The following is a 25083-nucleotide window of genomic DNA, read 5'->3' as shown; positions in this document are numbered from 1 at the left end:
GATTTCCCTTTACCTCACAGGACACAAATCTCGGCCTCAGGGACCAGCATTCAATGTTTTTCGGTGTCAGACCTCTTTCAAAGGACAGCACTTTTTACAAAGCAACTTGCAGAAACCCAATTTGTAACAACAACAGAACCATTAGTTCATGTCACGGAAAAGGGTCAGCTTCAGGCATGGCTGGATCCAGATGCCCGGACGATGTTGTCTAGATCTCATTCATTCCCGCCTCAGGACATTGGCACTTGCTGTCCCCTCTGCCTGGATGGCCTTGCTACAGACCTCCCCATGGCTGACTCATTCCGGGGTCAGCTGAAATGTCATCTCTGCAGAGAGACCTCCTTGACCAGCAACTAAAGCAAGACCTTCCCACCCCAGCCACTTTCTGCCCCATCATCCTACCCTTTGTTCTTCTTCGTGTTCATAATCATCTGAAATTGCCCTGTTGACTTATCGCCTTTGTATTTACTCATGTATATTTTTGGCCTGACTGCCCACGCCGAATGGAAGCACTGCAGGAGCAGGGTTAGAGTTTGCCTAGTGGTGTTTTTACAGTGAATGAATGAACGAGTGGAGAATCCACGCCTGCATCTGTCTCTCCCCATCTCTCAGCTTTGCTTTCTTCTCTGTTGGCTTTTGTCCCGGGGCTGAGATCACCGACACGGTCGGCTGTAGTCCCCGATCTTAGAAACCCCAGGGGAAAGGAAGCCCCTTTCTCGGTGGTTTCAAGGAGAGGCCCCAGACTGACTCTGATTGGCCCAGCCCGGTCACAAGCCATCGCCCCCGCACCAATCGCCGTGCCAGTGGGAGGGATCGGGGTCTCTCATTAGCCAGGGCTGGCCGATCCTCCTGCCCCAACCTCCAGGAGGCAGGGGTGAGTTCGGGAGCAGAGAGAGCGGTTGTCACCACGCAGAATAAGGCCAGGAAGGTGCCTGGGCCATGGCTTCCACCTCCCACCTTCCACTTTCTAAGCGTCCTTTCTTTGTCACTTGGACGTGCTGCGTCTAGTCCCTGCTGGACACCAAATCCCAGTCCCTGCCTTTGCCCTTCCTCTTTCCCATGTTCAGCTCTCACCTCCTCCAGGAAGCCTTCCCAGATGCCCACAATCCCCGGGACCACCCATGACGGCCCTTGGATTCTTTGTCAGTGGGCACTCAGCTGCTTCTCGATGGGACCAGCAACCACCCACAGGCAGGAATGCTAGGGAGCCCTCTCTCACCGGCCACGGCACAGACTCTCCTCCTGATGCTGGCCTGCAGGGAGCACGGCCAGGCTGGAGAAGCGAGAGCCGCTGCTACCCGAGGGCCCGGCAGTGGGCAGTGTGCAGAGCCTCCCCCCTACCCTCTGTGGCGACATCCCAGACACGTGCAGGCGGGCTCGGGGGCGGCCAGGGAGATGAGGGCGGTGAACGTGCCGGGTGGGCAGCAAGGGTCCAGGCTGGGGTCCCAGCACACAGCATCAGCAGTGTCACGTCGGGCACCTTTCTGGCCTTGGCTTAGAACGGCCACAGAATGCAGAATGCAACAAACGTGAGCTGAGGCCACCCACCCCGGAACATGAGGACCCCTGGTGGTGGGGCGCCCCAGGGCCCCTGTGCCGTAGGGCCACCCTCCTCTACCAGAAAAGCGCCCATCCTCTGTCTTGTTGCGACTCAAGGCATTCAGGGAGATTGTGGAGCTCTTTCCTGGCCCAGGCTGCTTGCCAGGAGCTGCAGGCAGTTGAGGTGGCGGGAGCCCCGCAGCCTGCGACTCGCGACTCCGCGGTTGGCGGTGCCCTGAGGGCCAACAGCCCCACCACCCAGGCGCCCTGCTCTTCGGGATGAAGCAATTCACCAGACAGCCACACGGTGGCGCTCCTGCCTCCTTTTCCTGCGGCAAAAACCAGCCTGAAACCATCCGACCTTCGGTCCGGCCACCCATTCATCATCCGTCCATCCATCCAACCACCCATCCATTCATCTAATTACGGCTTAAATTACAAGCGTGATCAGAGTCGGAAGAAAAAAGCAAAAGAGTATGCATGTCCCGATATGTGTTTTTTTAGTTTCTCTTTTTCCCTCCTCCCTCCCCCCTCCCTCTGACTCCCACCCTCCAGGCTCTCTCTCCCCTCTCCACAAATGGATACGTGCCTATAATGTTTTTCAATTCGAACAAATCTTTATTGATCCTTTGCTATTGAGTACCACACCGTCAGGCAATGCCTCCCCCAATCTGTGAGCTCAACCCTCCTGCCTCCAGGAATCTCCAGATGGAGACAAGAAACACCCTTTGGGAGACCATGAGGCAGGGTGCACTCACTTCACTAGGTGGTCTGTTTGCCTCAGAGAAGCGTGGAAGGAGGGGTGCTCTGCCCAGGCAGAGGGTGTGGGCCAGCAGCCTGAAAGGGCCTGCGTTCCTGCCTGGTACCTCCCAGCAACCCTGGTGGGGGTGTCAAACAGGGCACGTGGGGACCCCAAGACGGACCTGCTCCATCCGCCCCGACAGTGACTTTTCACCCGGAAGGTCTCCAACAATTTCCCTCAAGCAACTGGGAAACTCCGTGGAAGGAGGCGGCTGGGGACTGGTGAGCCGGGGGAACCACAGATTCCCCCATCCAGCCACGGAAGCTTTCAGAAGAGGAAACTGAGGCCTTGAGAAGCCTACAAAGCAGAGCCAGGACTGGGGCCCTGGCCTCCCAATCTTCTTGCAAGCCCTTCACAATGGTGACTGTTTTTTCACTGCCTTTAACCTCGGTGTATCATCTGCGTCTGATAAAACAGAAATCCCCAGCGGCAATCCGCAGACAGGAGGTCTAATTCTCCAGTCACTGGGGTGAAATGGAAGCATCGTTCTGGCGTCCAGATGCAGCCTGGTCTTGACTCACAACCAGCTGCATGACCTCGAGCAGGCACTAGCTTCCCCTGAGCCTCAGACTTTACATCTCTGAAATGGGGCCAAGGATAAAACTACCCCAGGGTTGTTGCAGGTAGCAAACGAGGTAACCCGTGCAAAAACGTTTATAAATGAAAACGCTTTGTAGGTGTGACTTATTGTTTGTCAGCAGAACTATTCAGTAGCTGGGGATAGAATTCTGCAGTTTCTCTCTTTATAATGAGACAGTCAAGAGCAGCTTTAGCTGCTGAGGACCTAAAAGAAGGAAAAAAGGCAGAAAAACAGGGCGGTGTCAGCCTGATTGCTATGAGGCGGGCTGTGCTAATTTACATGGCAGGTTGATTATTAATGAAACACCTGACGTTTGGTTACTGCTCATCCAACGCCCGATGACTTCCGCATTCACGTTCCCCGGATACTCCCAGGACACTCGCTCAGGAGCTGCAGGCAGGAGGAAGGACTGAAACCTTTGTGATCATCTACCTGGGCCCGAGAGGACGGAGGGGCCTCACAAGCCTCGTCCCTGTTAGTCCGCGGGAGCATTTTGCCACCTGGATTATCGACCGAATGATGGAAAACCAAGAAGCGACCCTCGGGCGAGGCTGGCACCAGAGCCAAGTCCGCACAAGATAAGTGTGGGCGATCTGTCCGATCCCCTGGGATGGGTCCCCCCAGCCCCCCATTTCTACCGCCCAGTGTTTCCCCAGCACCACGCCTGGCACATGACAGGATCACGAAGCATGAAAGGTGTGTATGCAAGTCTGTGCAAGCAGTGCGTGTGGTGTGTGTGTGTGTGTGTGTGTGTGTGTGTGCACGAATATGTGTGCATGTGAATATGTGTGCGTGCTTGTGCACCAGCCGACCGTGGGACTGTGACGATCTCCCGGTGGGTCCTAACCTCTTCAGTCAAGCCCCGGCGAGTGGTGGCCTTGCTTCCCCGGGGAAGAGGAGTTTGCTGAGGCTGTTAAGCAGGGAGAGGTCCTGTGTCCCTCCCACGCCTGCCTGGACCTGGGGGCTTTACTGAAGCTTCCAGACCCAGGAAGCAAAGCCTCAAGGGAACACAGAGGCAGGAAGCCACAGGAAGGCACGCGTACGCCTTTGCAGAGGACTAGAAATTCACACACGTCTGGGAAAGGGCCGGCTCTCCATTGCCCGTCGGCACTAGGAATGTCCTGCAGGCTGACTGCACAGAATCCACAGGAGGGAGGCTTCCAGCTCCTGGGATTTGTACACAGTTGACATCGGTTTGCATGTACTGGCTGCCTTCACTGATTTTCAACTTGCCATTTTATCAGAGCCCCCAAAGGACAGCATTTTTCTCCTTCTCTTGCTTCTTATCACCGCATGAGTGTGCAGGAAGGTCTCCTCCACCCCAGACAGCGACCTAGATGCCGGGCAGAGGGTGGCGACCCGGTGCCCTCGTGACTCAGACAGTATGTCCTTGAAAGGTGGTGTTATGTCCATGCGTTTCTGCAAGATGAGTGGTTTGTAGATTACAAAGGACACACACGGGGGCACCTGGGCGGCTCAGCCGGCTGAGCGTCTGACTCTCGATTTCGGCTCAGGTCACGATCTCACGGTTTGTGGGCTCGAGCCCCACGTCTGGCTCTGCGCTGGCAGTGCGGACCCTGCTTGGGATTCTCTCTTCCTCTCTCTCTGCCCCTCCCCGACTCAAGCTCTCTCTCTCCAAAGTAAATAAATATGCATTAAAAGCAACAACAACAACAACAAAGGACGGACACGGATAACGTAAGGGACATGATGCTGAGTGAAAGCAGCTAGACACAGAAGGACAAATCCTGTATGATTCCACGCATATGAAGGACCTACAGGAGTCAAAATCCTAGCGACAGAAAGTAGAATGGGGGGGGGGCGGGGTGTGCCAGGGGCTGGGGGCGGGGGGGGGGGGGGAATGAGTTAAATGTTTAATGGGGATGGAGTTTCAAGAGCAGAAAGTTCTGGAGGTGGATGGTGTTGATGGTTGCCCAACAACGTGAATGTACTTCGGGCCACTGAACCGGGTACTTAAAAAGGCTTAAGACGGTAAATGTTGTGTTATGTGTATTTTACCGCAGTTTAAGAACCAACCATCCCACCCAGCCCCCCCCCCGTTTTCACAGACGGGAAAAGTGGAGGTGCAGGGATCACAGATTTTTTCCTGCGCTGCCCATTTCAATTCTTTTTTGATCTTCAAATATTTTTTTTTCAAGTTTTTATGGCGAAAATTTTCAAGCAAGAAAGTAAATGCAACACGTCTAACGACCACCTATATATCCAGCACCATGATTCAACAATAGTTACATTTGCCAAGCGTGGTTTATCTCTCTATGTGCATATGCACGCACGTATAAAGACGTTTTGTTCTGATAAAACATTCCGGAGGTCTATTGCAGACTTCCCGACACTTCACCCATAAATACTTGAGTGTGTATCTCTTAAAAACAGATACTCCTTACATCGTCCCGTAACTACAGTTATTGAATTATCAATAATTCCCCAGTACCATTGACTATCCTGCCCGTGTTCACATTTTTTTGCTGTTCCCCCCAGTTTCCTTTTAAAGTTTCTCTTTTACATCAGGATCTTGCCCAATTTCAAGCACGACATTTGCTGGTTTCCTTAGTGTCCTTTTTGACACAACAGCGCCCCCTACCCCTTTCTTTTGATGCTGAGTTTGTTTGCAGGGTTTTGGGGGTTTTTTGTTTTTGTTTTTGTGTTTCCCCCATAATAGCCAAGACCGGTCTGGTGGAAGGTCCTGCATTCTGGATTTGTCTGATATCTCATGGTGCCGTTGAACCTGTACCTCCATCCCCATGCTGGCTGGAAGTTGGGGCCAAGGCTTGAGTAGATTCAGGTGGGATGTTTTCGGTACAGCTACTCCCCTCCCTCATAGCTGGGGGCTGCATGGTATAGGACATCCCCCATATCAGGCCGCCCCACCTTAAGGATGTCCAGTTTGGTCAGCTGGTTAAAGTGGTGACAGCTGGTTCTCTCCATGATAAAAGTGAGTCAAAGGGTTCCTGGGTGGCTCGGTTGTTAAGCGTCCAACTTCGGCTCAGGTCATGATCTCACGATTCATGGGTTCGAGCCCCACATTGGGTTCTGTGCTGACAACTCAGAGTCTGGAGCCTGCTCAGGATTCTGTGTCTCCCTCTCCCTCTGCCCCCCCCCCCTGCTCATTCTTTCTTTCTCTCTCTCTCAAAAATAAACATTAAAAAAAATAATAAAAGTGAGTTGAGAAGCAGTCTGTGGAGTAGGACTGTCCTTATGTGACCACTGTCTCCCCCACAGTCTTTCCCTAATGGGTTCAGCATCCACTGCTGGTCCTGGCCTGAGTCAGTCCCTTCACTGGAGTTTGCAAATGGTGATTCTTCAGATCCTACCGTTCCTTCTGTTTGTTATCTGGCATTCTTTCTGGAAAGAAGAGCTTTCCCTCATTAAACAAACAAATATGAGGTACGTAAGCGATTAATCTTTTCTCTCTCTTGTTAAAAACTCATTAGTTTTTTAATGTTCATTTATTTATTTTTGAGAGAGAGAGCAAGTGGGGTAGGGGCAGAGAGAGAGGATCTGAAGCGAGCTCCATGCTGACAGCAGCGAGCCCCGATGTGGGGCTCGAACTCACAAACTGTGAGATCATGACCTAAATGACCTGAGCCAAAGTCAGATGCTTAAGTGACTGAGCCTGCAAGGTGCCCCTCAATTAGTTAATTTTTTTTTTAGAGAGAGAGAGCATGAGCAGGGGAGAGGGTCAGGGAGAGAGAGAGAGAGAGAGAGAGAGAGAGAGAGAGAGAGAGAGAGAATCCCAAGTAGACTCCACGCTCAGTGCAGAGCCCGGCTTGGGGCTCAATCCTATGACCCTGGGATCATGATCTGAGCTGAAATCAAGAGCCAGACTGAGCCACCCTGGTGCCCCTAATCTTTTCTATTTAATTGCTGATTTTCATCAGAAGGTGTTGGCATAATTGGATCTTTTTGCTCTCTTCTCCTCTTTTTTTCCCCTAAAATTTGAGTATCACTATAAAGTCATAGATTTTTACTTATTCAGTGTGTTTTTAAATTATAGAAATTCCTTTTTATGGTCAGTGTATAGGTTTCTGAGGGCTGCTGTAACAAATGCCCACAACTGGGTGGCTTAAAACAACAGAAATTTATTCCCCAGTGGTTCTGGAGGCCAGAAGTCTGAACTCAATTACAATTTCTTGTTCTGCAAACTTTCTGCTCATGTCTTTTGCCCTTTTTTTGCTATGAAATAATTGTGGTTTTTCTTTTTAAAGAGTCCAAGAGTTCTCCGTATATATTAGGAGGCTTGTGGTATAAGTTGCAAATATTTTCTCTCAGCTGATTTATTTTTTGACTTTGCTTAGTTTCCTCTTTGCCACACAAAAGATGTTTTGTTTTGTTTTCTTTGGGGGAGTCCGCCTAATTTGTCGGCCTTTTCTTTTGTCGCTTCTTTTTGGCCATTTTTAGAAAGTTTTTTTTTTTTTTTTTCCATTTCCGAGTACAAACAACCCACTCGTGTTGTTTTCTTCTGGCACTTGTATGGTTTTACTTTTGACACTCGGAGCTCTGGCTCCTTACGAGTTTATTCTGCCATAGGGTGTGAGGTAGGGATCTAACCTGATCGTTTTCCAAATGATCACTGCATATTCTTCAGAGGAGGCCCGGCTAAAACAGAACCTCTGGTTGTGAATGCCCATGCTTTGTGGGGAGGGGGGAGGTCTCACAGTGACCGTGAGACTAAAATTAAACACACTATGGAATATGGCCCTGCACACGGCATTGCCAGGGGCAGATTGAGGTGTGATGGGACTTGTCCAAGGAGACAGCCAGCCCAGCATTTCAAAGTTAAATTAGTAGGCATTAAAGTCAAGATTAAGCCTTTGCCAATATTCTCCAGAAAACTCTCAAACCTTTGGGGCCCCCTCATTGCCTCCAGATATAATTCAAGCTTCTTATTTAGCTTGAGGCCCTCCATATACTGACTTGCTTATCTTCGATTTCACACATATCTTAAATATGACCGTTTATTAAACAAACAGCCTTAGGTGGTCTTGCTCGAAGCTGGGTCTTCCTCCTGTACAGCCCATCTGGCCTATCACCATTTAGCAAAGTCCTGATTGAACCAGGAGCAAGGTTGAAATCCCATCCCCACGGGTAGGTGGCCCTTGTCACTCTGAGTACAGCCTCTTTGTCCATAGCACTTTGCCTGTTATTCCTGGGCTGGACCTGGCTCTGAATCACAGTATGATCAGTCCCTCTCCCATCTCATCTGCTGGACTCTATGCTCTTTGAAAGCAGGTGTAGAGGATTGAATGGTGTCTCCCCACCTCCCCTGCCACCAATTCATGTCTACCTGGAACCACAGAATGTGGCCTTATTTGGACATAGGGTCTTTACGGGTATAGTGCAGTTCAGATGAAATCATGCTAGGTTAATGTGGGCCCTGAATCCGGTGACTGGTATCCTTATAAGAAGACAAGCGGACACACACTGAGGAGAAGGTCACATGAAGACAGATGCAGAGACATGAGTGACACAGCTACAGACCACAGAAGGTCAAAGTCTGCCGCACCATCATGAGGCAGGAGAGAGGCACGGAACACATTTTCCATCAGAGCCTCCAGAATGAGCCAACCCTGCCCACACCTTGCTCTCAGACTTCTGGCTTCCAGAATGGTGAGGGAATACATTTCTACTGTTTTCAGCACCCCCCTGCTTGGGGTAATTTGTTAGGGCAGTCGGAGGACACTCATACAGCAGGTAACAGGAATAACAATATTTATTGACGCCCACGCTGTGGCAGGCACCCTCTGAGCATTGACATGTGTCTCATACCGAGCTGTCCCAGCAACCCTAAGAATTGGGTATTTAAAGTATTGGTCTCCTCCCCATTTTCCCAGTGGAGACACCGAGATTGCCCAGTGACTCATCCAGACCACACGGCTGGGTTGTCGACCCAGGATCCTGACTCACCCAGGCCTCTCTGGCCTCACCAGGCAATCTGTTCTGTTACTGCCCACCTGTGGCCACCAAGGCCCATTCTCCTTTCTGACTAAGAAAAGGATTGGAAAGGGCATTCTTTTTTCTTTTTTTTTTTTTAAGTTTATTTATTTATTTATTTAGAGATGGCAGGGAGAGACAGAGAGAGAGGAAGAGAGAGAGAATCCCAGGCAGCTTCCACATGTCAAGTGCAGAGCCTGATGCAGGGCTCGAACTCATGAACCATGAAATCATGACCTGAGCTGAAATCAAAAGTCGGACACTTAACTGACTGAGCTGCCCAGGCGCCCTGGAAAGGGCAATCTTTTTTTTTTTTTTTTTTTAATGTTTATTTATTTTTGACGGGGTGGGGGGTGGGGAGCATGAACAAGCCAGGGAAGAGCAGAGAGAGAGGGGGACAGAGGATCTGAAGCAGGTTCTGTGCCAACAGTGGGGAGGCTGATGTGGGGCTCCAACTCACAAACTGTGGGAGAGGGAGGCAAGAATCCAAAGCAGGCTCCAGGCTCCGAGCTGTCAGCACAGAGCCCAATGCAGGGCTTGAACTCACGAACTGTGAGATCATGACCTGAGTCGAAGTCAGATGCTTAATCAACTGAGCCATCCAGGCACCACTTGGAAAGGACATTCTTAAGCAAAACCTCAAAAAACCCAAAGTGTAAGTCTCAAAAAAAAAAAAAAAAAAAAAGGGAGATGAGTTTGGTAACATCAGGATTAATGTCTCTCTTCCAATGTAATACAATACAGTTACAGTTACTAGGATGATAACAGACTGGGGGAAACATTGGAAATATCTGTAGCCAACAAGGGGGCACACACCTAAAACAGAGACGGTGCTCCCACAAATCAACAAGGGAAAGATAGTGACTCTATTGGGAAAATGGCCAAAAGATAAGAATCAGCAATTTATAGAGGAAGAAACCCACAGCTTAACAAGAATATGAAGAAATGCTCCGTCTCACTAATAGAGGGTGGTAAATTAAACAAGAACATGTCAGGGGCGCCTGGGGCGCTCAGTCGGTTGAGCATCCGACTTCAGCTCAGGTCACGATCTCGCGGTCTGTGAGTTCGAGCCCCGCGTCAGGCTCTGGGCTGATGGCTCAGAGCCTGGAGCCTGCATCCGATTCTGTGTCTCCCTCTCTCTCTGCCCCTCCCCCGTTCATGCTCTGTCTCTCTCTGTCTCAAAAATAAATAAATGTTGGAAAAAAAAAAAAAAAAAAAAAAGAGAACATGTCAGGGGTGCCCGGGTGGCTCAGTCAGTTGAGCGTCCGACTTTGACTCAGGTCATGATCTCCCGGTTTGTGAGTTCGAGCCCCAGATCGGGCTCTCTGTTGTCAGTGCGGAGCCCATTTTGGAACCTCCGTCTCCCTCTCTCTGCCTCTCCTCCATGCGTGTGCCCACGTTTGTGCGCGCTTTCTCTCTCTCAAAAATAAACATTAAAAATTAAAAACAAAACAAAATAAGAACGTGTCAGTATAGCCCTAGTTTACTGAAAACATGAAAGAGCCAGTCGATGCCAAGTGTTGGCAGGGATGTGGGCATTTTTGTGGACAGTAGACTGGGGCAGCCATTCTGGAGAACAATTTGGTGGTAAGTCCGTGCAAAATTTTTGGAGGTGGCGGGTGTGTTTAGTACCTTGGTTGTGGTGATGGTATCATGGGTGTGGGCCTTTGTGGGCAGTCATCCAGATGTGTGTGCAATTAAATGTGTGCAATTTTTTTGTATATCAATTATACCCCAACAAAATTAAAAAAAATTCTCTAAAAACAACAACAAAGTTAAGTCCACCAGTTTTACTCCTAGATATACATCCCAAAGACATTCTCAGCCATATCAGTACAGCATGTTCCTCCCCGTGTTTCAGATGGCACCGTGGGTATCATTCCCTCCCTGGGAGAGTGGAGGGCCGATCAGTGTAGATCCGTATCGCTGAATAATTGTCAGCCATTAGAAGCTACTGGCTAGATGCATACAGAGCATCATGCACGGAGCTTCAAAACAACGGTGAGTGGGGCAAAAGGTCAGAAACAAACTGCCACCACAAACATAAACCATTTATGTAAGTTAAAAGTACATGCATAGATATGTGCATGGTCATATATGTATATAGTGTATACACATATAATCTTGGTCTTTTGGACACAGTGCTAAACAGCGAGGGGCTGCTGCTGAGATGGGGTTCCAGGGCTCTGCGGAGGCTACTGCCAGAAACTTGGACTTGGCCCTGTAGATGTGTGGCCACTGGAGGCAGGGTGAGTGGCATGAGGCCACATACAGAAGGGTGAAAGCAGGCTTTTTTCCAGGACTCTGAAAATTCAGGAGATAGCGAATTATATTTCTTTTTCCATCTCCGTCTTGGTCTCCATCTAGGTCTTTTCCATCATTTGGCTGGACTTCTGAGTTTGTCGTAGGAGATGGGGACGTGGAGGGTCACAGCTTCTTCATCTGGGTTTAGTGACCCGAGGCAAGACACAATCTCTCTTTAGTATCCATATATAGACTCAGGGAAGTACCCTGATTGGTCCAGCTCAAGTCACGTGTCCAACGGCCAATCTCTTTGGCTAGATGATGGGGATTGGCCAGGCCCGGTCCAAGTGCCCCCGTGGCTCGAGGGTGGTACTGTGGTTGTCCCTCGGAAGGGGAGGGGGAGATGTCGCACAGACTAATGCAGGGGAAGACTACCCCGTCTATCGGGTCAGCACCACCTGCCTACACCGGCTCAGCTCCTTTGTTTCTTGTCACGTTCAGACAGGCGACCCATGACTTTTAGAGAAAAAAATATCCAGGTAGCCTGGACTAAGAGCGGCTGGGGATGGTGGCTGGGCTGCCTCTGCCTTTTCTTTCTGGCCTCTTGTCACACAAGCCCCTGGTGGTCCATATTGAGAGAACAATTACCATTCTTCTTCCAGACACTGTATAAACAGTAACAATGTAGTTTGGGCCCCCCTTGAGGGCCAGGAGTTGATGAGCTCCATGGATCACTGCTCCCTTCCACGGAGAAGAACATTCCAGCAGGATGAGGTCAGAGCGCTAAGGAAAATTGGGGGGAGGGAAGGGAGGTTCCTGGGTCAGAACACTAGGGCAGTGCCTGGCCCTCGACTCCGCCCCTTAACCTGGGCCCTCCAATCCCTGGACTGAGAAATCTCTGAAAGCACTTGAGTCCCGGCCCTGGCGAGCATGCAAAGGCAGTGTGGTCCTTCCTGCCAAATGGTTTGTGGAGAAACCAGATCCTTCCCCTTTTCCCCCAACCTTTTCATCTCTGGATCACACCCCCCCCCCCCCCCCCCCAGCTGATGGCCCTTGGGTGGCTACATAGAGTTCAGTATTTGGTGGACCAGCTCCTGGGAGTGATGGATGCTGGCCATGAACACAATCAACATGGTAACATAAGTAACATTTATTTTTTAAAAAAAAATTTTAATGTTTATTTATTTTTGAGAGAGAAAGAGAATCTCAGTGCAAGTGGCCGAGGGGCAGAGAGAGAGGGAGACACAGACCCTGAAGCAGGCTCTGGGCTCTGTGCTGACAGCTCGAACTCAGGGGCCATGAGATCATGACCCGACCTGAAGTCTGACGCTTAACCCACTGAGCCACCCAGGCGCCCCCAGAAGTAACATTTATGGAACTAGGTTTTACCCTAGTTATATCTTAACGTCTCACTGATTTAACCTCAAATCCCCACTCTGCAGACATTATTATCACCCCATGTTGTGGATGAGGAAACGAAGGCTGAGTCCGTGCGTACGACAGCAGAAACCTGCACTCAAGCTCTGGTCCGCTTGAATCAAGAACTCTTGGCTTCCCCCAACTGCCTCCATAACCACGTTAGACTGGTTGAATCCCCAGCTCAACGCCCACCTGCCTCATAAACCAGCATGGTTATAAAGGCTGTGCACTGCTCAATCCAGGAGGATTGGGGGCTAGAGGACAGGGCTGAAATACACCCTGGGCTCTGCTCACATGGGCTACGGTCTCAGAAGGGGTGTCTAATTCTCACAAAGCACCAGACAAGCTAGCAGCAGCCCCACCTGGGACTACACTGGGCCTCTCCGAATGCCGACAGCACCCACTGTTCTGGCCCCTGATGCACCTGGCCCCTTGCATCGCAAGCTGCCTGGCATTGTGACCCAATTGGTTCCCATGACAAAACTTGTTATTCCCAGAAGGCACCCAGCACTTACTGCCTCCAGGCTCTTGATTCGTTGGTGCTTTCGGCCTCCCAACCGCCTCTCCCATTTCTATTTCATAAAACCTACCTTTCCTTTAAAAACAAAGCAGATGCCCACTCCTTCAAAAAGCCTTTCAAATTCCGTTAGGCTCATCTCACTCTCTGCCTGCTCTGTCATGCTGCTCTGGCCTCTGATAAAGAACATCACCTGTTGAGCATTTTACTATGCTCGGGGCTTGAATTCTCAGTTGAGGAATGCTGTGATGCTCATTTCCCAGAGGAAGAAACTGAGGCCCCCGCCGACTTTAAGACTTGTCAGGTCTAGCCGATAGACAGCTAGGAAATAGAAGGGACGGAATTAAGGCTGCTTCATTTCCAAGCTGTCTGCTCCGATTAGGGTGGTTGTCCGCAACTGTCGTGATCAGGTCTGAGGCGTTGGCAACCTGAGGGCAGGCGCCAGTGTGGTTCTTTCTTCACAGTCCCAGAGGTGGGGTTTTGCGAATATTCTGCAAAGGAACGAAGGCTGCCCGGATGGAGTGAAAAGCCACTCCTCCAAGGCTCCAGAGCGGACCCTTCACCCACGCGGGCCCCAGGGGCTCTTTGGGAAACACGATCGCGGCTCTGCGGCGGGTTACAGAGAGAGAGAGAGACCCCGGGAAGGGGGCCGGGGGGGAGGAGGGAACAACCGGGTCTGCAAGGGCAGAGGGGACGAGGGGGAAGGCAGCAGGCACCCCAACCACACCCAGCCGGGCCACCTTGTTTACGCCTCTTGCACGGCCCCTCCCGCCCGCCCGAGCACGTGACCTCCGCCCCGCCCCTCGCTCCCTCGCGTGGCTCCTCCCGCCGCGCCGGCCCTTCTTTTCGCCTCCTTCAGAGTCACAAGATCTCTCAGCGGCCTCCTTTCGGGATCCTTCCGCCCGTCCCCGCCCCCCCCTACGTTACAAACTCTCCTGGGTTCTTTCTCGGCTGGTTCTCACCACCGGTAATGAGCAGGACGGCCTCTTCCGTCCAACGGGGCTGCCGGCCGCGGTCATCTGCCGCTGGGGTCGAGGGGGAGGTGAGGCCCAGCCGGGCACTCTTTTTCGTGGCGGAGGCCGCAGCGGCCGTGGGCCTTTCACGACGGGGGAGGTGCTGTACGTCCAAGATGGCGGCGCCCTGTAGGCTGGAGGAACTGTGAGGTAAACAGCTGAGGGGGAGGAGACGGTGGGTGAGTATGGGGGTGTCGCCCCCCTCCTTTCCACGGGGGCTTCTCGGGGCACCCCTGGCACCACGACCCCGGTCGGGGGGGGGGGCCCGAGGGGCTGGGGCAAGGGGCTCCCTTGCCGGAGAGGGAAGCCCGGGAAGGGGTGTCCGGAGGGCTGTCCCCTCCCTCTGATTACGTGCTACCTCTGGCGGGGCCCCGCAGAGCTGGCGAGTCCCCGGGGAGGAGAGGCGGGCCGGACCCGCACCTCGCCCCTCCTCGGCGGCCGAGGGCACGGCTGCACCCCCGGGGCGCGGTGCCGAGGGCAGGGGTGAGGCGGGCCCCTTCGCCAGCCGCCTCGCTTGGCGGGGTGACAGGCTCCCGCGGGGTGCGGAGGGCAGGGGAGAGACCCCCCCCCACCCCCCCCGGCCGGAGGGGCAGGGCCGGTGGGGGAGGGCGGCTGGTGCCGGGGCTTCCGGAGGGGGGCCGGGGGTGGGGCGGAGAATGAATGGAGGCGGCCCGTGGGCTTCGGGGACCCGCCTGGACTCCGGGCGCGTCCGCTGGAATTTGCGGGACTGGGGTGCCTCGCTCCGCGTGTGCTCGTGGGTGCCTAATTGACGGTCAGAGACAGTCACTTCCAGTCGGCCGAGGCGGACCCTAGGCGACAGCCAGCTGCTTGCGGAGCCGCTGCTAGACGCTCATTCATTCGTTCGCGGAGCTGGAAGACGACGAGCCCGCGGCCCGAGAGACCTCGGAAGATTGAAGCTCTTTGTGCTCCCTGCGAGAGAGTTGTGCTCCGCGTGTTTTGGACTCGGGGGCCGGGCGGCAGCGTGGGAGGGGGCGCTCCCGGGGCGAGTCGGTGCCCGGCGGTCGCCCTGTGCCTCCTGCAGTCCCTGCGACGAAGGGGAGAAGCGGCCGCTGCTGACGCCTCCATTTCCCGGGGGAGGAAACTGAGGCCCGGAGAGATCAGGGCTGGTGGCCCAGGGTCCCGTCCCCAGGGCGTGCCGCTGTGGGCCCCAGGCCGGTGCTCCTGGCCTCGTTGCTGCTCCCGCTTGACCGAAGCCGGCCTGTCGTTCTAACTGAGTGGCTGGAAGCGATCGGCCAGAGTTTGTGCGCAGGTGCCTGTGCGTGCGCGTCTCACGTTGAAGGGGGGTGCGTTGTGTCCAGCTGTGGGGGCTCCAACAGCCACAGGGGCTCCTACACCTGAGCTTTGCTGGGGATGGCAGCCCTTGTGCTTGTCAACACGTTAGTCTAAGTTAGGCCGGCAAGTGTGTGATGTTTTTATAAAAGGACACGTTTACTGCAGAAACAAGTCCTACTAAAATCCTTGCTGGTTTTTTTTTTTGTTTGTTTGTTTTGTTTTGTGTTAATAGAAAGCCTGGAAATAGCACTTCGCTTTGCATAGAGTAAGCTGTAAAAGTACTAAAATAGAATAATACTCTTCTGAGATGCTTTGATTTACAATTTCGGGATCCGCTTGGAGTCCTCGGAATTCAAACAGGCCGGCGAGGCGGGGCTGTAAATTTCAGGAAGCATTTATAAAACCGAGTCTTCGGGGAGCCCTTGATTTGCCGAGCAGCCACCTGTGATTCTGAAGTTGAACATTCCTGAGTAAACCTGGAGTATGCAAATGGGAGGGCTGATTTAGGGTTGTGTAGGGAAATGTAGCTGTAACAGTCGTGCATCAGGCAAATGAAGCCCCTCAGAAACACTGAAACGTTCTCCGCTATCGCCCTGGGGAGCAGCGAAGTCTTCCCCTAACCACCTGGTGTAAACTTAAGGGCACTTTATAGACGATGTAAAATGAAAATATCCTCTTACTAAAGTTAATATCTTACCTAAAACCCTCTTCCATCAGGTGCCTGGAAAGGTGGATGATGGAAGCTTTCTTCACTTCGTGCGTTTCCTCGTGTCCTGAGGGCTTCGTGTGTTTCTAAATTCCTAGTTAGACAGACTCTTGGGCGGCTACAGGCCTTCAGTACCGCGCTTCACTAACCTGGAGTGTCTTGGATCCTGTGACTCGCTCGTACCCTTCCTCCCTGGGTTAAGAGTGAGGGCATGTCACACGGCTACTGTTGCGGCGTAATCCGATGCGTTTTGTGCATGCTTGGTGTCATTTGTGGGCCGAAACTGAACAGTCTTCCCGGGGCAAATCAAAGATATACCTGTCTGTGTAATGTTTACGGAATCACAAAATCGCCGGGAACAAGCGATCTCAAGCAGTCGTGTTCATCAGAACCTCCATGCGCAGATGTCCAGCCCCATAGTACACGGGCCCCCATGCTTGCTCTCCAAGGATACCCTGGGTATATATTTTGGAGGCAGTTGTAGGTGATTCTGATGTACGCCAGACGTTGAGGACCAGTGGCTTCGAGTATCAATTTGGCTATTTTTCCTTCGATGTATAATTTATTGCAAAGGCGTTTCCTAAGATAGTTTCTAGCCTTCGGTGGGTGTGTAGTGCTGGGTGAGTTTTGGGCTCTGAATTACAGTTGACTTGATCCCGTAGCTCTGTCCTTCTTTCACCATTTGTTAGGGTACAGGTATGTTCTTTTCCAGGTTCCAAGCCACAGTGGACTAGCTTTTCCTGGAATTAACGGTATACTCTTGGATGCAGAGGAACCAAGTACAGCAATGCATCAACTGTTTTAGGCCTTTGCTAAAAATCAGATAGCTCTTGACTTTTAACAAGCCATCGAAGTTCTCTAAGCTTAAGCTTCTTCGTCTGTGAAGTAAGAGAGTTGGCTTGTGAATTAGGGTGTTTCTAAGTCTGAATTTCTGGGATTTCAAGTCCTCCCGGGGCTTCAGTTAAACATTCTGACTCGGTTGATTGACTCAAAGTGTTAACGGCTTTATAATAACTAAGCACATTGGGGCGCCTGAGTGGCTCAGTCGGTTAAGCGTCCGACTTCGGCTCAGGTCATGATCTCGCCGTTCGTGAGTTCCAGCCCCGCGTCGGGCTCTGCGCTGACAGCTCGGAGCCTGGAGCCTGCTCTGGATTCTGTGTCTCCCTCTCTCTGCTCCTCCTCCGCTTGTGCTCTGTCTTTGTATCTCTCAAAAATAATTAAACATTAAAAATTTAAAAATAACTAAGCGCATTGGTGACCCTTAGCCCGACCCAGTGAGTGATGACTTCTGTATCCTTTCTTTTGTATTGCATGATGCTTTAAGAGGTAACCCCCTGTAAATTCTTCACATTATAAATCTCTCTATGAGAGATTGGTTTTATCTATATTAGTTTTGTTTGTCATGTAAGGAGCTGAGCTTAAGCATGAAAGCAAAGTATACTCAGTAACATTCAAACCTGTAGCTTTTTGCTTTAAAAACATATGTGTGTATAATTAACATATACTCACACTTGAGATTCCCCCCCTGTGTTTAGTATAATTTAGTTTGCTTGACAATACTCCTCATTTTTGGCCATTTAAATTGGTCTGAAAGAGGTCTGCCATCAGCAATTTGAGATTATCCTTTTTCTGGTTTACTTTTTAAGCCTATAGTTACTAGAAGTTAGTCATTTAATATCTAATGTCTCTGTTTTGGGGGGGGAGAATAATATATACATATATATATATTATATTAAAGATATATTATCTTAGGACCTCGCCAGTTTCTTCTTGTCCCTTGTGCAGTGCTAACTTTTGTTCTGTCCTGGGAACCAGCAAAAGGTAACAGAAAACTTTTTAAGGTTGAATGAATTCAGATTATCATCTAATGAGTAAAGTGCCTTAAAACCCCAGCTTTGATACGAAACAAGGCCTGGTAGTGACTGGCCTAGAATTCACAGGTCACTTTCTAAAGTAAAGATAATGGTAGGAGAGACCACGAAGCATTATTGAGTAACCGGGGACAGTTTTGCCTTTCTGTTGGTGATGGCAGGCTCAGTAGGGGGTGATAAGAAAGAACAGATACCGTGACCGTAATGTCTGCATTAAGACCAGTGCTACTTTGAATAGTTCACGGAGCACAGCAGCAAACATGAAGTGTATCCATTTCGAGTTATAGAATGGTTTTATCAATGTTGCACATACAAGTTGTTACATGGGTAGACTGAAGCTTCATGTACCCAGCAATACATTTCATTTAGTAGTAATATTGTTATAATCAGGTTTGTATTTATTGCGTACTTATGTGCCTGACACGGTGCTATTTTACATGCATGATCCCCGTTAACTCTTCCCACAGCCTTAAGAGACAGGTGAGGAAGATGGGGAAACTGAGGCCTAAATTCACTTTCATAGCTTCTCAACTGGGATTTGAACCCTGTTGGTTGACTTCGGAGCCCAAACATTTCATCTTTCGCTTTGATAAATGACACGAACTGCTAATCTCATAAACTCATTCATAAGTTAGTGGTTCTTAACTTTTGGGGCGCCTCAGTTCCCCTCTGAAAATCTGCTGGAAGCTTTGGACCAAATATCCCTTCCTGTCCTGTCACCACCAAACAATTCATACAGATCCAATCAGGAACTTTATAGACCCAGCTTGCAGCCCAGCTGATTATTCTAGACAGATTACTCCTCTTAAAAATGGACTTGGGCTTTATTAAAAACTTTTTTTTTTTGTTTTTAAACCAGTAGGTGGGAAAGGCCCAAGCCTTTCAGAGGTGGACCTGTGTACTGTTTGGGTTGTACATCATCTTGTTAAACTTCTACATTGAATGATTCTTTACACTTGTCAGGGAATTCGACTTAAATGCCACATTAAAAAAAAATTAGAAGTGGAGATCTCAGGTATGTAACTTGCTAAGTGCTTGTCAGGCTTGGAGTTCAGTCTGTGCTGGTACCTTTAGCACCTGGCAGAATTCCACTGGGCTTTTTTCCAAGGTTTAGGCACTATGTATTTTTTTCCCTTTGAACCTCAAATTATTTTTAAAATTATATATTAAATATATATGTGTATTTTTGTGGCTTTTTAAATGTTTATTTTATTTATTAAAAAAAATTTTTTTATGTTCATTCATTTCTGAAGGACAGAGAGAGACAGAGCACAAGCAGGGGTGGGGCGGAGAGAGAGGGGGACACAGAATCCGAAGCAGGCTCCAGGCTCTGAGCTGCAGCACAGAGCCCGATGCGGGGCTCGAACTCACAAACCGCGAGATTGTGACCTGAGCCGAAGTCGGACGCTCAACTGACTGAGCCACCCAGGCACCCCTTTAATGTTTATTTTTGAGAGAGAGAGTGTGTGTGAGCAGGAGAGGGGCAGAGAGAGAGACAGACAGACAGACAGACAGACACAGAATCTGAAGCAGGCTCCAGGCTCTGAGCTGTCAGCACAGAACCTAACGTGGGGCTTGAACTCACAGACTGCGAGATCATGACCTGAGCCGAAGTGGGACGCTTAACCAACTGAGCCACGCAGGCGCCCCCAAATTTATATTTTTAGTGTTTTTTGGCTTCATCCTTCTGCTTCCTGGGCCAGTGGTTCTCACCTTTAATAAGGGCATCAGAATCCCCCAGAAGACCCCACCCTCACAGTTCCTGATTCAGAGGTGTGGCACAAGGCCCAGGGGTCTGCATTTCTAACAAAGCCCCAGGTGATGCTGCTGTTGCTGGGACCACATTTGAGAACCACTATCCTGAAGTGTCAAAGCCTGTGCCCTTTGATTCTCCTGGGGTATTTCTGTTTTAGTCCTAGGAACTTGAAACTTAAAGAAATCTTGCAGTTTGCTCAGATTTCTTTTAGGGGAAGCTCGGTAGAGTGGCTGTTTGAAACATGCATGATACTTGTCTGATGTGTATTTTCTTGGTAAATAATTTTGATTCAGGCTGAAAGAAACATTATTATTTATAGAAGAGATTTATCTTACTGAGACCAAGCTCCATCCCTACAGGCAAGTTCTACAAGACTCACCTTTGAAATGGGGCATAAGCTTCAACAAGTTGTCCTTCCAGGTCCCTAATGGCAAAAATTCTGAATGGCAAATCTGGAGCTCCCCTGGCCCGGTTCATGTGACCTTGAGAGGGTGTGCAGCTGCGAGGGCGGGGAAGTCAGCCACAACTACACGTTTTGGCAGGTTTCTCCATCAGGTGCTTCACGCTCACATGCGGGGTGGTGTCTCCTAACCCCTTCTCCTCCTTCCTGTGTGTCGTGGGAAGAGGGAATGGCAGCTAGTATCTTACCCTTTTTGGATGCATTTGTGCTGAAGGCAGCTTTGTTCACTTGGTAGAAGATTGCTCGAGGAAATCACCCGAGACTGTTACCGAGCCAGCGCTGAACGCAGTGGTGTACCAGCGTATTGTTATTGCTGTTATCTTCATTATTAACATAATGCAGTGATGGTTCTGATCTGCCTGTCCTGTAAAATAGTCTGTCTGTGCCTGAACCCGTATCTGCATTGTCTTTGAATTTTTTAGATGAAAGACTTGAGCATGGGAAGCAAGTTATGGTGACGAGACACCTGCCTTCATTTTTACCTCATAGACAAGCATGTATAAAATCGTCTCAGGCGGTATGTTATGCAGGTACCTATTTGATGGGATTTGCAGTTCTAAGGCATCGTGGGATAGAAGGCCACACGCCTGATGCCTTGGCATGGTGTGCCAGAAGTCTGAATACTCGACTGATGTTTTCAGATAAAATACTTTCTAAAGGCATTTTAGGTATTTCATAAAGGGATGCATAGCTCTTAGCTGTCTCACAGCGTGTAATGCACCTTGCCCAGGACAGAGGGATGTGAAAAAAGGTGTGTAGGGTTCTGCTGATGGCAGCTGTACGTGCCTGTTAAGCTGGAGTTTGAGTGTAATCCTAAGTATATAAGCCACCTCTCTGTAAACACCTTAAGAATGAAATTAAGGTGAACTATGGAAACAAATTGACCTGAGCTCTTTCTGTTTAATCTCAGAATACTAAAAGCACAGAGCCCTCTTCTTCCTCAGACTTACCCTTTATTCATTCATTCATTCATTCATTCACTCACTCAAAAAGACTGCTTGTAGGAAGTTCCATCTCTAGGTGAGAATGCGTCTTTTGAGTCAGATACGAAAGAGGAAACATCTAGATCTGGGGGCATGTTTCTTTTTTGATTTGGCTCTTGAAGATTAAGAACGTGACTTGACCCTGTTGTGCTCTGAAGGTGTTTCCATCCACAGCTTTCAAGAGGGTCTTCAACATTCCTCACCTCCGATCAGGGAGTTCACAGGCCACATTGCACTTGCCTGACGAGGATGATGTTACCTAGCAGTACCTCCATAGGAGAGGATTTAAATATAAATGGATAAGTCAGTAAGCAGTTAAAAATATAAATAACGGCAGGTCGCCTTTGACTTGTCGACATGAGATTGATGACAGTTTGTTACGATGAGCCGTTTTTTGGCCTAGTGATAAAGAACTTAAGAAGTCTTCATGTTGAGCATTGGACAAAACACATTCTGATTTCCCGTGCCAGTCCCTTTGTCTGAGGTGGCGATCGTGGCTGGGCAGGCTACGAGGTCTCATCTTGTGCGTATCCCAATTTCACCCTTCCTGGGATACTCCTTTTCAGGCAGGTAAAAGGTCCAACCAGGATTAGTTGTAAGAGGAAGTCTGTATGACTCACTGGACTACAGCTGGTTTTAAGATGCGGAATAGTAGAGGCTTCTGTGTTTTCATTCTGGTTCTTTACTTGACTGAGTGACTGTGGCCAGGCAGGCACTCCCCGTCTGAATGATTTGGCTGGCCTTTTTGAAAGTGCACACGCTTGCCCGGTGCCACCGAGGACCGTTGGATTTTCATGCCTAGAGTGTGCTCCCCAAGGAAATGTAATTACCCGGTCGTCTGGGGCAAGAGCTGTTACTTGTTAGAGAGTGCTCCATCCACCAGCTCGACTTTGACGTCACCGTCCAGCAAAGGGCTTGCGCACGCCCGCTGACGGGGCGTCGTGCGCAGTGTGTGCGGCTCCGCTTTCTCGCTCTATTTCCCACCCTGCAATGGCTACCGGGGAAGGTGGTGAAATCTTTGCTGAGCCGAACAGGGTATATTTGCCTCTTCTCTGCCAGATCCTGCAGTAGGCCCGGGGTGCCCGCTGGGGGACCAGACAGGTAATCCCTGCTCCTCATGGGGCTGCCGGCTCATGATTACACTGTACCTACGTTTAGTTCGAAGGGCCCACATTTTAAAACACTTTGGGATAGGGGCGCCTGGGGGGCTCAGTCGGTTGAGCGTCCGACTTCGGCTCGGGCCATGATCTCACGGTTGGTGGGTTCGAGCCCCGTGTCAGGCTCTGTGCTGATGGCTCAGAGCCTGGAGCCTGCTTCAGAGTCTGTGTCTCCCCCTCTCTCTCTCCCTCCCCTGCTTGTGCTCTGTCTCTCTCTGCCTCTCAAAAATAAATTAATGTTTTAAAAAAAAAACACTTTGGAATATATACGCACACACGTATATGCCTATTTTATGTGGTTATTTAATATGAGATAATTGCCAAGACAGAAAGTTTTGTTAAAAAGGGGAAGAAAGTAGAAAAAGGATAGCTGTTCACAAGTATTTTATGCTTCACGTGGAAGGATGAGGTTCAGGTTGTGCTGTTTCGAAGGCAGAATTCAGCCTTGTGCATTTATTTAAGAAATATTTTAAGTCCTACCCTTTAGTCAACCATACCAGAGACCGTGGTAGCCGCTAGAGATATGCTACTGACTGAGCTCCTGCCCCTCCCTGGATGCAACTTCTATTCTAGTGAGGGAGTCATGTTCAGTAACTAATTACGCTTCTTTAATTGGGTTGTGCAAGTGACACAAAGAAATATAGGCTGCTGAGCAGATATAACAGGGGACCTGACCTAGTCTGGGGCACGGGAGCGGAGGGGAGGGAAGCCTTCTCTGATGGGGCAGACGTATAAGCTGACATTTTAAGGGTGAATGCTTAGCTTGGGGGCCGGGGCGGGGGGGTGGGCTGTAGGGCGGGAGGGGGCCATGGCAGGCGATGAGGAGGTGTAGGCCCGCTGGGTGCTCTGTGCCTGGCCCTGTTCCTGCTCTTGTGGCCTGAGTCCCCGGGCCGTGTGAGTGATGACTCTGCCCCGCGCTGTGCCAGGGCTCTACCCCGTGTAACCCCCCAGGCAGCCTCCTGAGGTAGAGGCCGCAGTTCTCACTTTCCAGATGAGGTAACAAGGCTAGATGTTAGGAAGCTAAGATAAGCAGCCAGGAGTGACCCAGCTGATAACCTGGCAGAGCTTGGATTGCAACTTGGAATCGTGTGATTCTAGAACCTATCCTGCCCATTTGTTTATAGCTCGAATAAACAGCTAACAGAAGACAGAGATTACAAGTTCAGCACAATATAAAGGATTTTCCAGCAACCAGCTGTTCAGAAATGTAGACAGGGAGAGAGGGGCACGTGCGCCCAGTGATTGTAAATATTCGTTCCGGTGGAAACCAGATGGCCACCTGTCAGGGCTAGGGCAGGAAGCAGCTCGGACCAGATGAGCCCTAACCTCCCCCTCGTTGCATCTGGTTTTCAGTTCACTGTAAGATTGTTGTCCACATATGTGTGTTTTTTCCCTTCAGTGACCATGAAAGACACCAGGTTGACAGCACTGGAAGCCGAAGCACCAATTGTCCCCAGAACAGGTAAGGTATCAACTCAGTCCAGTGGTTGGGGGAGATGGAAGGGAATCGCTCACCGGCGTGACTGTGTAGACGTGTACTTGTTTCTTTGCCTTCAGGACTGAACGGTTCTGGGTTAAGCTACTGGCTAGGTACTGGTCCTCCTGTGGCATGAGATGATTTGTCAAACTACCCGTGGTTTATTTATGGCTTATTCAGTGCCAGGCACTGTGTTAAGTGCTTTATGCGTGTTACTTATTTTCTTTTTCACAGCCACACTTTTGGTGTATCCTCATTTTGCAGATGAGGAACGAGGCTCTGAGATATTATCTGCTTTTCCTAAGGTTGTTTAGCTGCTACTCGGGGGACCTGTTGACTCAGATCAGGTCATCTTAGCAGCGAAGCTTGGTTTTAACCACTGCGTTAAATTGATTAAACTGAAGCCCTTGTGTTGGGGCGAGTCATTTGACTAACGCAGAGGTTCTCGACCCACGTGGTCTCTCGACCCCACCCCTTCACCTGCTCTGGAGTGGGGCCTGGGCATCCGGATTTTGTGAACTGTCCAGGTGATTCTAATGTACATCCTGCGCTGAGAACCCCCGAACTGGTGAATTAGCATTTACGTCTTCACATGGCTTTACTTATTAATCGTCTTAGTTAGTGTTCAGAGATGAACTATAGGACGTGGTGGTCTCTAGGACTGGAGGATTTTCAAAGTCCTAGAATATACTCTTCATAAATAGTGAGGCTTTGGCACTTTTGCGGATGCGAATTTGGTCTTAGTGACGTTACTTGTATCACTGAGCTGTAATTTTGAGTTTACCAGCAAGAGCGCCCAGTACAACAGCACTGTGTGCGTCTGTGCGAAGATGTGGGGAAGATGGGGAGGTGTTTGTTGCTGTCTCTCTCTGTGTGTAGCTGATGGGGTTCGCTTGATGGCTCACTTGTTGCCAATTACTATGTCCTGTCATCGTCTGCCTCACCTTACATCACAGGAATTGTGAAATAAAGTAGGGATTTCTTGCCTTCAAGACTGATGTCTGTTCACAAAGAGGAATTTCGTACAGATTGTGGACCAACGACAGGGGGGAAGTGTCCTTCTCTCACAAGTAGGGGGAGCTTTCGGAGTGTGACTTCATTCTCAGTGTTTTTGCGTGTTCTTCACACTCGCCCTTCTTCACAAGTCCGCGGAATATGAATTCGAACCCATTGTCAAGCGGTGGTGTTCATATGATTGGGGCCCAAGCTGAGTAACACGCATCGTAAGTCGCAAATTTAGTATTGCAGTTGCGTGACATTTTAGTAGCTAGGTTTGTAAAGTTTGGAGTTCTCGTGTAGGAAGATGACTTCCTC

The 25083-nt window shown here is 50.1% G+C and overlaps 1 protein-coding gene across 12 annotated transcripts in view; it reads left to right on the top strand.

Moving 5' to 3' along the window:
* The first annotated feature begins 14076 nt into the window (after positions 1-14076).
* TSC1 (TSC complex subunit 1) overlaps positions 14077-25083 on the top strand; it is a 49779-nt gene continuing 38772 nt past the window's right edge. For 6 of the 12 annotated variants that reach the window (XM_019420695.2, XM_019420679.2, XM_019420685.2 and 3 more), the window contains exons 1-2: positions 14141-14245; positions 23692-23754. The gene's annotated coding sequence lies outside the window, so the exon portion shown is untranslated. Of the gene's footprint in view, positions 14246-14527; positions 14550-23691; positions 23755-25083 lie in introns of those variants that run through there. The other 6 variants (XM_019420688.2, XM_019420686.2, XM_019420680.2 and 3 more) reach the window with 5 other exon arrangements.

Source organism: Panthera pardus, unplaced genomic scaffold (assembly GCF_024362965.1).
Source record: "Panthera pardus isolate Hobbes unplaced genomic scaffold, ASM2436296v1 HiC_scaffold_20, whole genome shotgun sequence".
Lineage (NCBI taxonomy): Eukaryota > Metazoa > Chordata > Mammalia > Carnivora > Felidae > Panthera > Panthera pardus.
The sequence above is the reverse complement of the archived record's forward strand: the minus strand, read 5'-3'. Positions and strand labels throughout refer to the sequence as shown.